This window comes from Pan troglodytes, chromosome 3, assembly GCF_028858775.2.
Source record: "Pan troglodytes isolate AG18354 chromosome 3, NHGRI_mPanTro3-v2.0_pri, whole genome shotgun sequence".
Classification (NCBI taxonomy): domain Eukaryota; kingdom Metazoa; phylum Chordata; class Mammalia; order Primates; family Hominidae; genus Pan; species Pan troglodytes.
This window is the reverse complement of record NC_072401.2, coordinates 132,598,606-132,612,729: the sequence shown is the minus strand read 5'-3', so window position 1 is coordinate 132,612,729 and position 14,124 is coordinate 132,598,606. Positions and strand designations below refer to the sequence as shown.

Below are 14,124 nucleotides of genomic sequence, written 5' to 3'. Positions count from 1 at the left end.
CAATCGGCTCCTGAAAGACTCCTGGGTAAATAATAAAATTAAGGCAGAAATCAAGCGGTCCTTTCAAACTAATGAGAACAGAGATAACATACCAGAATCTCTGGGACACAACTAAAGCAGTGTTAAGAGGAAAATTAATAGCACTAAATTCTCACATCGAAAGGCTAGAAAGATCTCAAGTAAACAACCTAACATTACAACTAAAAGAACTAGAAAACCAAGAGCAAACAAACCCTGAAGCTAGCAGGAGACAAAAAATAATTAGGATTATTGCTGAACTGAAGGAGATAGAAAAATGAAAAACAATTCAAAAAAATCAACAAAGCCAGGAGCTAGATTTTTGAAAAAATTAAGAAAACAGATAGGCTTCTAGCTAGAATAAAAAGAATAAAAGAGAAGATTCAAATAAACACAATCAGAAGTGAAAAAGGAGATATCACCACTGATCCCACAGAAATACAGTCATCAGAGAACACCACAAACACTTCTATGAAGACAAACTGGAAAATCTGGAAGAAAGGAACAATTTTCTGGACACATTCATCTTTCTAAGACTGAATCAGAAAGAAATTGAATCCCTGAATTGACCAATAATGAATTCTGAAATTGAGTCAGTAATATAGCCTACCAACCAAAAAAAGCTCAGGACGAGAAGGATTCACAGCTGAATTCTACTATTGTTATAAGAAAGAGTTGATACCATTTCTATTGAAACTATTACAAAAAATTGAAAAGGAGGGACTCCTCCCTAACTCATTCTTTTTTTTTTTTTTTTTTTTTTTTGAGACGGAGTCTCGCTCTGTCGCCCAGGCTGGAGTGCAGTGGCGCGATCTCGGCTCACTGCAAGCTCCGCCTCCCGGGTTCACGCCATTCTCCTGCCTCAGCCTCCCGAGTAGCTGGGACTACAGGCGCCCGCTACCACGCCCGGCTAATTTTTTGTATTTTTAGTAGAGATGGGGTTTCACCGTGTTAGCCAGGATGGTCTCGATCTCCTGACCTCGTGATCCGCCCGCCTCGGACTCCCAAAGTGCTGGGATTACAGGCGTGAACCACTGCGCCCGGCCCTCCCTAACTCATTCTATGAGGCCAGCATCATCCTGATACCAAAACCTGGCAGAGATACTACACATGCACACATACAAAACTTCAGGCCAATATCCCTGATGAACATCAATGCAAAATTCCTGAACAAAATGCTGGCAAACCAAATTCAGCAGCACATCAAAAAGCTTATCACCACAATCAAGTAGGCTTCATCCCCAGGATGCAAGGTTGATTCAACATATGCAAATAAATAAATGTGATTCATCACATAAACTGATCTAAAGAGAAAAACCACATGATTATCTCAAGAGATGCAGAAAAGGCCTTTGATGAGATTCAACATCCCTTCATGTTAAAAACTCTCAATAAACTAAATATTGAAGGAACATCCATCAAAATAATAAGAGACATCTATGACAAACCCACAGACAATATCCTACTGAATGGGCAAAAGCTGGAAGCATTCCCCTGAAAACCAGCACAAGACAAGGATGCTGTTTTTCACCACTCGTATTCAATGTAATCCAGGGCAATCAGGCAAGAGAAAGAAATACTGGAATTCAAATAGGAAGAGAGAAACGCAAACAATCTTTGTTTGCAGATAACATGATCTCATATCTAGAATACCACATAGTTTCAGCCCCAAAACTTCTTAAGCTGACAAGCAACTTCAACAAAGTCTCAGGATACAAAATCAATGTGCAAAAATTGCTATTATTCCTATACACCAACAATGGGCAAGCCAAGAGTCAAATCATGAATAAACTCCCATTCACAATTGCCACAAAAATAATAAAATACCTATGAATATAGCTAACAAGGAAAATGAAGTATCTCTTCAAGGAGAGCTACAAACCACTTCTCAAAGAAATCAGAGATGACACAAACAAATGAAAACACATTCTATGCTCTTGGATGGGAAGAATCAATTTTTTTTTCTTTTTTTAATTATACTTTAAGTTCTAGGGTACATGTGCGCAACGTGCAGGTTTGTTACATATGTATACATGTGCCATGTTGGTGTGCTGCACCCATTAACTCATCATTTACATTAGGTACGTCTCTTATACTATCCCTCCCCCCTCCCCTCACCCCACAACAGGCCGCAGTGTGTGATGTTCCCCTTCCTGTGTCCAAGTGTTTTCATTGTTCAATTCCCACCTATGAGTGAGAACATGCGGTGTTTGGTTTTTTGTCCTTGCGATAGTTTGCTGAGAATGATGGTTTCCAGCTTCATCCATGTCCCTACAAAGGACATGAACTCATCCTTTTTTATGGTTGCATAGTATTCCATGGTGTATATGTGCCACATTTTCTTAATCCAGTCTATCATTGATGGACATTTGGGTTGGTTCCAAGTCTTTGCTATTGTGAATAGTGCCACAATAAACATACGTGTACATGTATCTTTATAGCAGCATGAAGAATCAACATTGTGAAAATGGCCATGTTGAAGACACCATATGCAATTGCAACAAGAGCAAAAATTGCCCAAAGCAATTTATAGATTCAATGCTATTCCCATTAAACTACCATTGACATTCTTTACAGAATTAGAATAAAACTATTTTAAAATTTATATGGAACCAAAAAAAGAGCCCAAATAGCCAAGACAATCCTAAGGAAAAAGAACAAAGCTGGAGGCATCATGCTACCCAACCTCAAATTACACTACAAACCTGCAGTAACCAAAACAACATGGTACTGGTACAAGAACAGACACGTAGACCAATGGAACAGAATAGAGAACCAAGCAATAAGACTGCACACCTACAATCATCTGATCTTCCACGAACCTGACAAAAACAAGCAGTGGGAAAATGATCCCCTATTTGATAAATGGTGCTGGGAGAACTGGCTAGCCATAAACAGAAGATTGAAACTGGACCCCTTCCTTACACTGTATACAAAAATCAACTCAAGATGGATTAAATAATTAAATATAAAACCCTAGAAGACTATCTAGTTGATACCATTTAGGACATAGGCACCGGTAAAGATTTCAGGTTGAAGACACCATATGCAATTTCAACAAAAGCAAAAATTGATGAATGGGATCTAATTAAACTAAAAAAATTTTGCACAGCACAATAAACTATCAGCAGAGTGAACAGACAACCTACAGAATGAGAGAAAATTTTTGCAATCTATCCATCTGAAAAAGGTCTAATATCTAGCATCTACAAGGAAGTTACACAAATTTGCAAGAAAAAAACCATTAAAAATTAGACAAAAGACATGAACAGACACTTCTCAAAAGAAGACATACATGCAGACAACAAACATGTGAAAAAAAGCCCAACAAAATCACTGGTCATTAGAGCAATGCAAATTAAAACCACAATGAGATACGAATGTGGTTTGTCTCTGTGTCCCCACTCAAATCTCATGTCAAATTGTAATTCCCACATGTCAAGGGAGGGACCTGTAATTTCCCCTTGTAGAGGAAGGGGGGTGAATGGATCATGGGAGCTGTTTTCCCCATGCTGTTCTTGTGATAGTGGGTGAATTCTCATGAGATCTGATGGATTTAAAAGTAGCAGTTTTTTTCCTGTGTACTCACTTCTCTCTCACCTGCGGCCATGTAAGATGTGCCTGCTTTCCCTTCCACCATGACTGTAAATTTCCTGAGGCCTCCCAGCCATGTCAAACTATAAATAAATTAAACCCCTTTTCTTTATAAATTACCTGGTCTCAGGCAGTTCTTTATATCAATGTGAGAATGGACTGATACAGATACCATCTCAAACCAGTCAGAATGGATAATATTAAAAAGTCAGAAAAGAACAGATACTGGCAAGGTTGTGGAGAAAAAGGAATGCTTTTACACTATTGGTAGGAGTTGTAAATTACTTCAACTATTGTGGAAGACAGTGTGGTGATTCCTCAAAGACCTAGAGGCAGAAATACCATTTGACCCAGCAATCCCATTACTTGCTATACCCAAAGGAGCATAAAATATTATAAAGATACATGCACATGTATGTTCACTGAAGCACTATTTACAGTAGCAAAGACATTTAACCAACTTAAATGCCCTTCAATGATAGACAGGACAAAGAAAATGGGGTACATATACACGATGGAATACTATGCAGTCATAAAAAGGAACAAGATCATGTCCTTTGCAGGAATATGGATGAAGCTGGAAGCCATTATCCTTAGCAAACTAACACAGGAACAGAAAACCAAATGCTACGTGCTCTCACTTATAAGTGGGAGCTGAATGATGAAAGCACATGGACACATAATGTGGGGGACAACACACACTGGAGCCTGTCAGAGGGTCAGCGGGGAGAGGAGGGAGAACATCAGGAAGAATAGCTAAAAGATGCTGGGTTTAATACCTAGGTGATAGGATGATTTGTGCAGCAAATCACCATGGAACACATTTTCCTATGTAACAAACTTGCACGTCCTGCACATGTACTCCTGAACTTAAAATTAAAAAGTACAAAAAAAACTAATTAAAAATGAGCTGAACATATATCTTGCTAAAGAAGATGTAAGGATAAAAAATAAACATACAAAAAGAGGTTCAACTTCTTATGTTATAGGAAATTGCAAATTTAAACAAAAATGAGATTCCACTACATATGTTTAGAAATGTTAAAATCCAAAATACTATCAACAGCAAATGCTGGCGAAGATGTACGGTAACAGGACCTCTCATTTGCTACCACTGGGAATGCAAAATGATACAACCACTTTGGAATACAGGTTGGTTATTTCTTATAAATCTAAACCTGTTCTTACTAATTGAACCCAGCAATCATGTTTCTTCCTGTTTACCCAAATTGAAAATTTGGTAAGTTGAAAACTAATGTCAAAATAAAAACATGCATACAAACATTTGTAGAAGCTTTATACATAATTGCCAGAATCTGGGAGCAACCAGGACATCTTTCAATAGGTGAATGGCTAAACAATCTGTGATATATCCATACAGTAGAATATTACCCAAAGATAAAAAGCAATCAACTCTAAAAACATAAAAAGACATAGAGGAACCTTAAATATGTATTGTTAAGTTAAAGAAACCAGTATGAAAATGCTATGTACTGTATTCTGCTTATTTTTCTGTAAACCTAAAACAGTTCTAAAAATAAAGTCTATGAATGAAGAAAATTCTTTGTAGTACATTAACTTTTAAATTTTTTATTCTTATTTATATGGCATTTTGTATTTTTAGGTTTGTAATAATTTAACCTTTCAATTTGTTTCTTTTCAACAGTTTTTTTATAGCAGAAGTATAATTGATACAAAACACTGCACATATTCAATGTATACATGTTAATGAGTTTGGACATATGCATATAACCATGAGAACATCACCACAACCAAGATAATAAATGTATCCATCATCTCCAAAGGTTTGTTGGGCCTTTATTCCTATTAGTGGTAAAAACACTAACCACAAAAAGGGAGAGTTAACAGGGCTGGTGTTAACAGGGCTGTTAACAAATTTTCTAAGTGCATGATTCAGTATTGTTAAGTATAAGTACTGTGTTGTACAGTAGATCTCTAGAACTTATTCATCTTGCACAACTAAAACTTTATACAAAATCAACAAGCTTTTTCTCATTAAGGATATATAATACTTATATAGATACTCTTCATTTTTATGTGTGTATGTGTATACACATGCATATTGTGTATATATGTATACACAGTGAAAGACGTGTGTGTACACACATATGCGTGTGTATATATAGTCAGAATCTCTGCTCCCTCTTTTAGTAAAAATTCCCATTTTAGCTGTATTATTTTTGAATGAACTAGTTATGTTATCATATTTATCTTCTCTAATGAACTATTTAATAAATCTGTCTTATTACATCTGATATACATCTGACTATATTATTTCTTTGAAGCTATTGTACATTTTATGATGGCATGTGTCCTAATTTTAATTCCCACAAAAGCAGATTCTAAAATAAGAACTAAGAGAAGGGTGTTAGTACATGATGCCAGGACTCACAATTGAGAGTATGAAGAGAGTAAAAACGAGACATTTTAAAGACAATGAAAATTGCCTGAAGAAGTAAGTTTCCACTGTGGGCAACTGAGGGTTAATCTCATTGACTGCCTCTAAGATGTGATATAGAACACCTCCCAGAACTGTCCACCAGAATATAGAGAGGTTGGGGCATTATTTGGCTGGCTTTGAGCCCCCATGGCTTTAGAGTTTGCTCTTGGGAAGTGTCAGTTTTCTCACACTTCTTGGTTGCAGTTGTCTTTTATTGAGCAAGCTTGGGATACACAGTTAAAGCTCTCAGGGAGAGAAATAGAGGGTCAGGTACTTGGGGCATGGAGCTATCAAAGTCAGTATGATCTCTCACAGCTAAAGATAAAAAGAAAGTGGAGCTGAAAGGAGAGGTTGGCCAAGAAGATAGGTGATGGGGATCTACACCATCTGCCACACCACAGTCATTCTCTCTCTAGGTTTATATCCCTTTCTTTCGTAATAAGTTCATTTTTGCTGGTGAAATATTTTTAAAAAATATTTCTTCTAAATTTACAAATGGTTAACAAATACATTCAATATTTTTAAATGTTATTTTGATAAAAAGTAAATTATTCAACACAGTACAATATATACAATTTTCTCAATTATATAAATATTTATATATGCATACACATGGGTATACTGGTATGTGGAGGCTGTGTTTATGGCAGGGGGAAAATAAAAACAAAATTAAAAATGTTTATGACCAATAATGAGACTAGAGATAGTACTTATTCAAATATGGTGATTTTGTTTTAAATAAATTTGTTTTAAATAAACTTTTGCTAAGTAATTTAATACCCCCTTAGTATATTGAATAATGAAATAAACCAGTGGAACAGAATTTTGGTCCCAGAAAGAAACTCAATCAGATACGAAAGAAAAGGCATATGTCATTACAAAGATGGCATTATGGATCAGCAAAGCAAGAAGAGTATTAATAGATTTTATTGGAATAATTGGGTATCAGTGTCAAAAAATTGGATGCATTTATATACCACGAAATATTGTTTTCACTAATTATACAATTCTAGTATAAATAATAATTTAAATATGAAAAATAATACTTTATAATGTCCAGGAGAGAATATCAAGAATATGTTTAAGCATTTTAAAATCAAAAGAAAGAAGACTCTTCCAAAGCTTGAAAAAAGATATGGAATAATGGGAATTCACACAAACTACCTACTAGTGGTTAGGTATATTTTAACAAGCATTCACTATGACAAAATAATAACATTCCCAGTTCTATTTCTTTTCTTTAGTCTTTTTTTTTTTTTTTGAGACTGGTCCTCACTCTGTTACACAGGAGTGCAGTGGCATGATCACAGCTCCCAGCTATATTTTTAAAAATAACAATCATGCTCTACAGAAGTATACCTGCTGTGCTATTTGAGGTCCTAGCATTCCCTGCTAGGAAATTCCAGGCATCCCCTACTGCCTGGAAATTTATGAATCTTAAGATGAATGACACATGGGCATTAATAGATTTGAGGTGTTGAATAAAAATTATAAGACGTCATTGTTGCAGACTAAGCTCCTCCACTAAGCCCCAATAGGCTACACTAAAAATCAAAATAAAGTCACTCATGCTGAGGCTCCACATCACCAAACTGAAACTGAGTTGTAGTCTGGCCTTCCAGGAGATCAGGAGAGAGAGAAAACTGTCTAGTTTCCTAAGCAGGCCAGTTTCGATTGGCATAACAAAATTTCCTTCATTTTAATCCTTACAACAAAATGAAACCTGAAGCAACCTGATGGTAACCAGTTATTTTTCTATTATTCTGTGTCCCTGACCCCACCTTCCAAGGAAAATAAGTTTTGAAATGACCAATCTGCACTTTGATCTTTGTTTCTGCTTTCTTTGGCTACTTTTTTCATAAAACCACCCCCCTCCACGCAGCTCATTGGAACACTTATTTTATTTCATAGAATGGAGTGTTGCCCAATTTACAATAATGCTGACTGAGATCTTTAAACTAAATTTGTTTTAATTTTGTCTTTGACAGAAGTAGAAGGGCCCACATTAAGTCTAAAGTGAAAGAAAAGCAAGAGGATGCAGGTGGTACTGGGCTTTATGTTGGTCAGAAGGTGGAGCTGGTGAGGCTGGTGTCAAGCTTACAGATGCAGAAGACAGGAAAAGCCAAGGACTGATGCATCGCCTCAGTAATATCTACATTAGCATAGCTTATTATGTGCATAGATAGCAAAAAAAGAACAAGGGGAAAAATGATGGAACCCTGTGATCCCGGTCCCATATACCAAGAAGGCTGGCATCACAACAAAAGTGCTTAATTACAACATGAGTAGTAGAATATCTCATTACTGAGGAGTCTAAATTTTATAGCTCTACTCTGAGGGGGAAAGCAAAGCCAATATTCCCATACCTCAGAAACTGATAGATTCAGAAACACTGCCTTCCCCCAGCCTCCCAAGTAAGACAAAGAGGCGAGTGGGAGATTATCTCAGAACAGCTTCTTACGAGGATCCCACTCATGTCCCAGGCAGATCAGATCACACCATGCTCCAGTGAAAACTCAGACCAGGTGCGGGTCAAGCCTATGCCCACGTGGCCTATTTAGATATGTGCAAAATGACCAGAATACCATAGTGGAGCTTGCCCCCTACAGCTGAGGTTCGCCTAGTTTGATTGGAATTAAGAGCCTGTGCCACCTTCCACCACAGATTGCCCACATGTGAAGCATAAAGTAAAGAGGAGGGGTAGTGACTTGAAAGGAGTCAGCAGTATAACCCCAAACCAGAGTCCTTCTTTTTATTATTATATGTGCACAAGAATATTATTTGCTAAATTCTTCTACTATATTAATAAAAATAATATGGTACTGCATTTCTAAAATGTTCATTTTTCACATTACCACCATTGCAATGTATCTGCCAATCAATGTTGTTATTATAGTTTTACCTGCTACTGTTGATGCTCTCTTATTGATAGATAAAATAGTGATATGTCCTACAGTTAATGTCATCTTCAATTTCTTGAAATAGTGTATGTATTGTCATTTTGATTATATAACGTATTTCATAATAAAATATGTTTTAATGGAGAGTCAGAAGTAAAATATTGAAACAGCAAATAAAAACAACACTTGCAAGGATACTTGCTATAAAAAGGAACGACATTGGATAAATAGCGGCATGTGTGATCAGAGAAATTTTTTTTTTAAAGATGGAAGATATTACAACATGTATTTAATCTGATGGGATGATTAAGTAAAAAGACAATTAATTATACCAGAGGGAGAAGACGTAATTTCCGGAAAAAAGTATGTGAGAAAAGATGAAAAAAATAATGATCCAGGATACAGCTCTAAAGAGGGGGCTTTGAATAAAAATAAAAACTTGTGACATCAGAATGGACTATAGAATATATTGGTAAAGGTACAGTTTCATTGCTAAATTTGATGCCTGGAAAATTAGACTCTTCCAAATGCTTCAAATTATCTCATTGGAATAGTACTTCACTAATTCAGGTTGCTGTAACTGCCATAGTCTGAGTCACTTTCAAACAACAAAAATGTATTTCTCACAGTTCTGGAGGCTGTACGTCCCATGATCAGGGTGATCAGGGTGCCAGCCTGGTTCGATTCCAGTGAGAGCCCTCTTTGGGGTTGCACAACAGGACTGTATTCTCACCTGGCAAAAAGAAGTTGGGTTCCTTTTATAAGGGCACTAATCTCATTCATGAGGGCTCTACCTTCATGACCTAATTATCCTTTAAAGGCACCATCTTGTAATGCTATCACATTGGGAGGTTACAATTTCAACATCTAAATTTGGTGGGAGCCACGATGCGGGGCGGGCATAAATATTCAGTCCCCTGCAGAATAGAAGGAAATTATCAGCTGAGGATAGGAAGATAGAATATGTATGGGATGTTCAAAAGAGACAAAGGCATGTGAAATATTTTTGGGGGAGAGTAAGAAAGTATGAAACACAAATTTTGTAGCTACATATTTAAGTCAGAAAAGTTATTTTTTATATGGATGGATGGATCAGTTATCTTTCATGTATGTGCACATTCTGCTTTTCCGGGAAAGGAACAGAACAGATAGAGAATTTAGTTTCTATCAAGGTTGCAGTTATATGAAATATGTTTAATAGAAAAATTGGAGCAAGGACTGTGTATAAATGTATAAATGGCCAAGGGCAATGAAGAGTACAAAATGGACCAAGCATGAATAATATCTAGAAAAGATCAGCACAGAAATGGCTAATGAGATAGAAAAAAATGGGTCAAGTCAATTCATTACAGACTTTAAGGAAGTAAAAATATTTTTGGAATGTAGGCACTAAAAAAAGACAAATTAGAAAGTGTTGGAAAAAGGTAAGTGTTGATTAAAGTGGGATGCTTGAAACTGAGATTTTTTTTATAGTTCTACAGCTACTGACAATCACGAAGTTTAGAATATAACAATGGGAGTTTCTGACTGAGTGACTTGGAGCAACAGGCTATTGGAACTAGAGAAGTCAAAGAGTGGAGGTATTCACCACTGCTTTCCAGGTAAAGACCCCTGCGAGCACACTTGTACTTGACCAACACATTGTGAGGAGGTGAGACACACACCATGGGGAAATGTGGGGCATTTTAGTAAGAAGATGTTACAAAGGAATTATTATATTTTGGACTTTGGTTGACATTGAAATGGACTTTGGGTAGCAAGGCTTTGCTCTAGATGGGATGCTATCAAGAGGCAGGGGTCAATCTATGATCATTTTAATTCATCTTACCTATAAGAAGTAAAGACTAGGCCACGGATAAACTATAACTGTTAAAGAATAGGCAGTTGTTCCTATTAGTTAAGATAAGGGGGCCAGATGCCGTTCATGCCTTTAATCCCAACACTTTGGGAGGCTGAGGTGGGGGTTTCATTTGAGCCCAGAAGTTAGAGACCAGCCAACATAGGGAGACTTCTCTAGGACTCTACAAAAATAAAAATTAGCTCATTGTGGTGGCACATACCTGTGGTCCCAGCTACTTGGGAGGCTGAGGTGGGAGGAACACTGGGGATCAGGATGTTGAGGCTGCAGTGAGCCTTGATCACGACGCTGCACTCTAGCCTAGGCAACAAAGTGAGACTCTGTTTCAAAAAATCAGCAGACATTTAGACATTTTTGTGGTTAGAAAAATATATTTTATACTGTGATCATACAAGTTTATGTTACTAACTTGTTTTTCATTGATTAATCACAGTCGCAGATTTGCCTTGTCTGATGTTAATATTCCACTAATATTCCAAAAAAGTCCTTATGTTCAACAGAAAACACCAAGGCCTCACTGTGAGCAGCAGGCCAGCTTCTGTCACCACCAAAGCATAGCCGATAGTAGCGGGCTAGCTTTGAATGACACAGGCTGCCTTTCTCTTTCTCAGGAAGCCCATTTTCCATAATTAAAACAGTATCTCTTACAACTACAGGAGGTCACACAACCTGTATTTAACCAGTAAGTGGTAAGAATGAGTCATTGGAGAGCTTTTGTTTTCTTGCTCAAGCAGCAGACACAACAGGACAAATTCCATTTTTTAAAATCTTATCAGATTAAAATATGGCCAGATGATTTGAGATACATCAGCCTTCTTATGACTAAGAGGCAAGGCAAAATTATGAAGACAACAAACCCACATTCTGAGAATTGCAGAGCCTGAACAGAGACCGAACCAAAGCTAGGAACTGCCTATATGTGGACTTCAGATTATGTGAGAAAAATATGCCTATATTTGTTAACCCAGTTAGCAAAGAATATGTTACAGATGGAAACAATCAATTGCAACTGAAACAAAAATATTCTTTAAAATATTGAAAACTGTAGGATCTTGCTTAGATCAGGCAGGAAATTCCAGAAGGTACAGTACATCGCTTGGTTGGGGATGGTGATTTTTGGATCAGACCAGACTGATGGAGGCAAGCCCTGGTGATGATGTACAACCTGGAGGCTTTACCTACTGGTGGTGCCTGAATGATTGACTGGGTCAGGGAAACCTCCATTACAACATAATCTATTTTGGGAAACTGGTTGCATAGGCAGTTTTTAGTCATGATGGAGACAATAATCCGGTGAGTGGGTGGTGTGGGTATGCAAAGGGGAAGTAGATTTACTCAAAATAACTGGAGCTCTGGAGAGCTCAAGGAAACCCTAATTTAAGCCTCTGCCAAAATCTGTTCGTTCGTTTTTTCTTTTTTCTTTTTTGTCTTCCTTTCTTTTTTCCTTCCTTCCTTCCTTCTTTCTGCCTTCCTTCCTCTCGCTCTCTCGCTCCTTCCTTCCATCTTTCCTTCTTTCCTTCCTTTTTTCTCTTTCCTTCCTTCATTTCTTCCTTTTTTCTTTCCTTCCTCTTCCTTTTTTCTCCTTCATTCCTTCCTTTCTTCTCCTTCCTTTCCTTCCTTCCTTCCGTCCTTCTTTCTCCTTCCTTCCTTTCTGCCTTCCTTCTCTCTTCTTTCTCTCTCTTTCCTTCTCTTTCTTTCTCTCTTTCTCTCCTTCCTTCTCCCTTCCCTCCATCCTTCCTTTCTTTTTTCTTTTTCCTTCCTTCCTTTCATCCTTCCTTCCTTCCTTTCTCTCTCTCTCTCTCCTTCCTTCTCCCTTCCCTTCCTTTCCCTCCATCCTTCCTTTTTCTCTTTTTTCTTTTTCCTTCCTTCCTTTCTTTCGTTCTTTTGTTCTTTCTTTCTTTTTACTCTCCTTCTTTCTTTCTCTCTTTCATGGAGAGGTAAAAGTTCCTCCTAATAACATAGATGAACTTAATCTTAAGTAATTTTGTCCATCTTATCAAAGGCAATTTTTAAATCAGACACAATAATATGGATGATTACTTTTATGCCCATTGAATGCCAGGCAGTATGTTAATCCCTTCCCATTGGTGTAATATATCTTGAAATCTGTAAACCAGCGACATGGGGATTAAAAGAAAAATCTATAAAGGAAATTTTGAATATATGCAGAAAAGGAGACCATATTATACTTTCTATGGTCCCATATACCTATAACTTTGAATTTGTCAGGATCTGTTTTACCAGAACACAACTCCTTAATTCACTTCATGGTCTCGAGAATAATTATATATGAGTCCTAATATATATGTGAGGGAAATGACAACATCTGTAAAACCCTTTTATATTTTTATATTTTCTTTTTAATTTTTTATACCAACTAAAGATAAGAATTGACAACAATACTGTGCTCTAAGCTTTTCCTGATTTATAAGTATGTACAGCCATTTTCATTTTCCTACACAGTTATTTACTAATCATAATGAGACTTTAATAAAAATTTTTCTAAGTATGTTTTTTTCTAAAATTTGACAAGTAAAGGTCTTGTAGTGTTTATTGAGTTATCTTTATTTGTTTCTTCCTTAATTCATACCATAGATTCTATTTTAATTGCATATTTAATGCTTTCATTGTTTTTCTTCTTTAACCCTTTCTCCAATTTTCCTCCTTCCCCTAATTCCTTGGTAGTCTCTTTTTTTTTAATTATTATTATACTTTAAGTTTTAGGGTACATGTGCACAATGTGCAGGTTTGTTACATATGTATACATGTGCCATGCCGGTGTGCTGCACCCATTAACTTGTCATTTAGCATTAGGTATATCTCCTAATGCTATCCCTCCCCCCTCACCCTACCCCACAACAGTCCCCAGAGTGTGATGTTCCCCTTCCTGTGTCCATGTGTTCTCATTGTTCAATTCCCACCTATGAGTGAGAATATGCGGTGTTTGGTTTTTTGTTCTTGCGACAGTTTACCGAGAATGATGATTTCCAATTTCATCCATGTCCCTACAAAGGACATGAACTCATCATTTTTTATGGCTGCATAGTATTCCATGGTGTATATGTGCCACATTTTCTTAATCCAGTCTCTCATTGTTGGACATTTTGGTTGGTTCCAAGTCTTTGCTATTGTGAATAGTGCCGCAATAAACATACATGTGCATGTGTCTTTATAGCAGCATGATTTAGAGTCCTTTGGGCATATACCCAGTAATGGGACGGCTGGGTCAAATGGTATTTCTAGTTCTAGATCCCTGAGGAATTGCCACATTGACTTCCACAATGGTTGAACTA

General features: G+C 36.9%; 1 long non-coding RNA gene across 1 annotated transcript in view; it reads right to left on the bottom strand.

Moving 5' to 3' along the window:
• LOC129143769 (uncharacterized) overlaps positions 1–14,124 on the bottom strand; it is a 150,770-nt gene that overhangs the window by 91,726 nt on the left and 44,920 nt on the right. Inside the window, exon 2 of the long non-coding RNA XR_008547613.1 lies at positions 11,034–11,131. This is a non-coding gene — a long non-coding RNA (uncharacterized LOC129143769). The remainder of the gene's footprint in view (positions 1–11,033; positions 11,132–14,124) is intronic.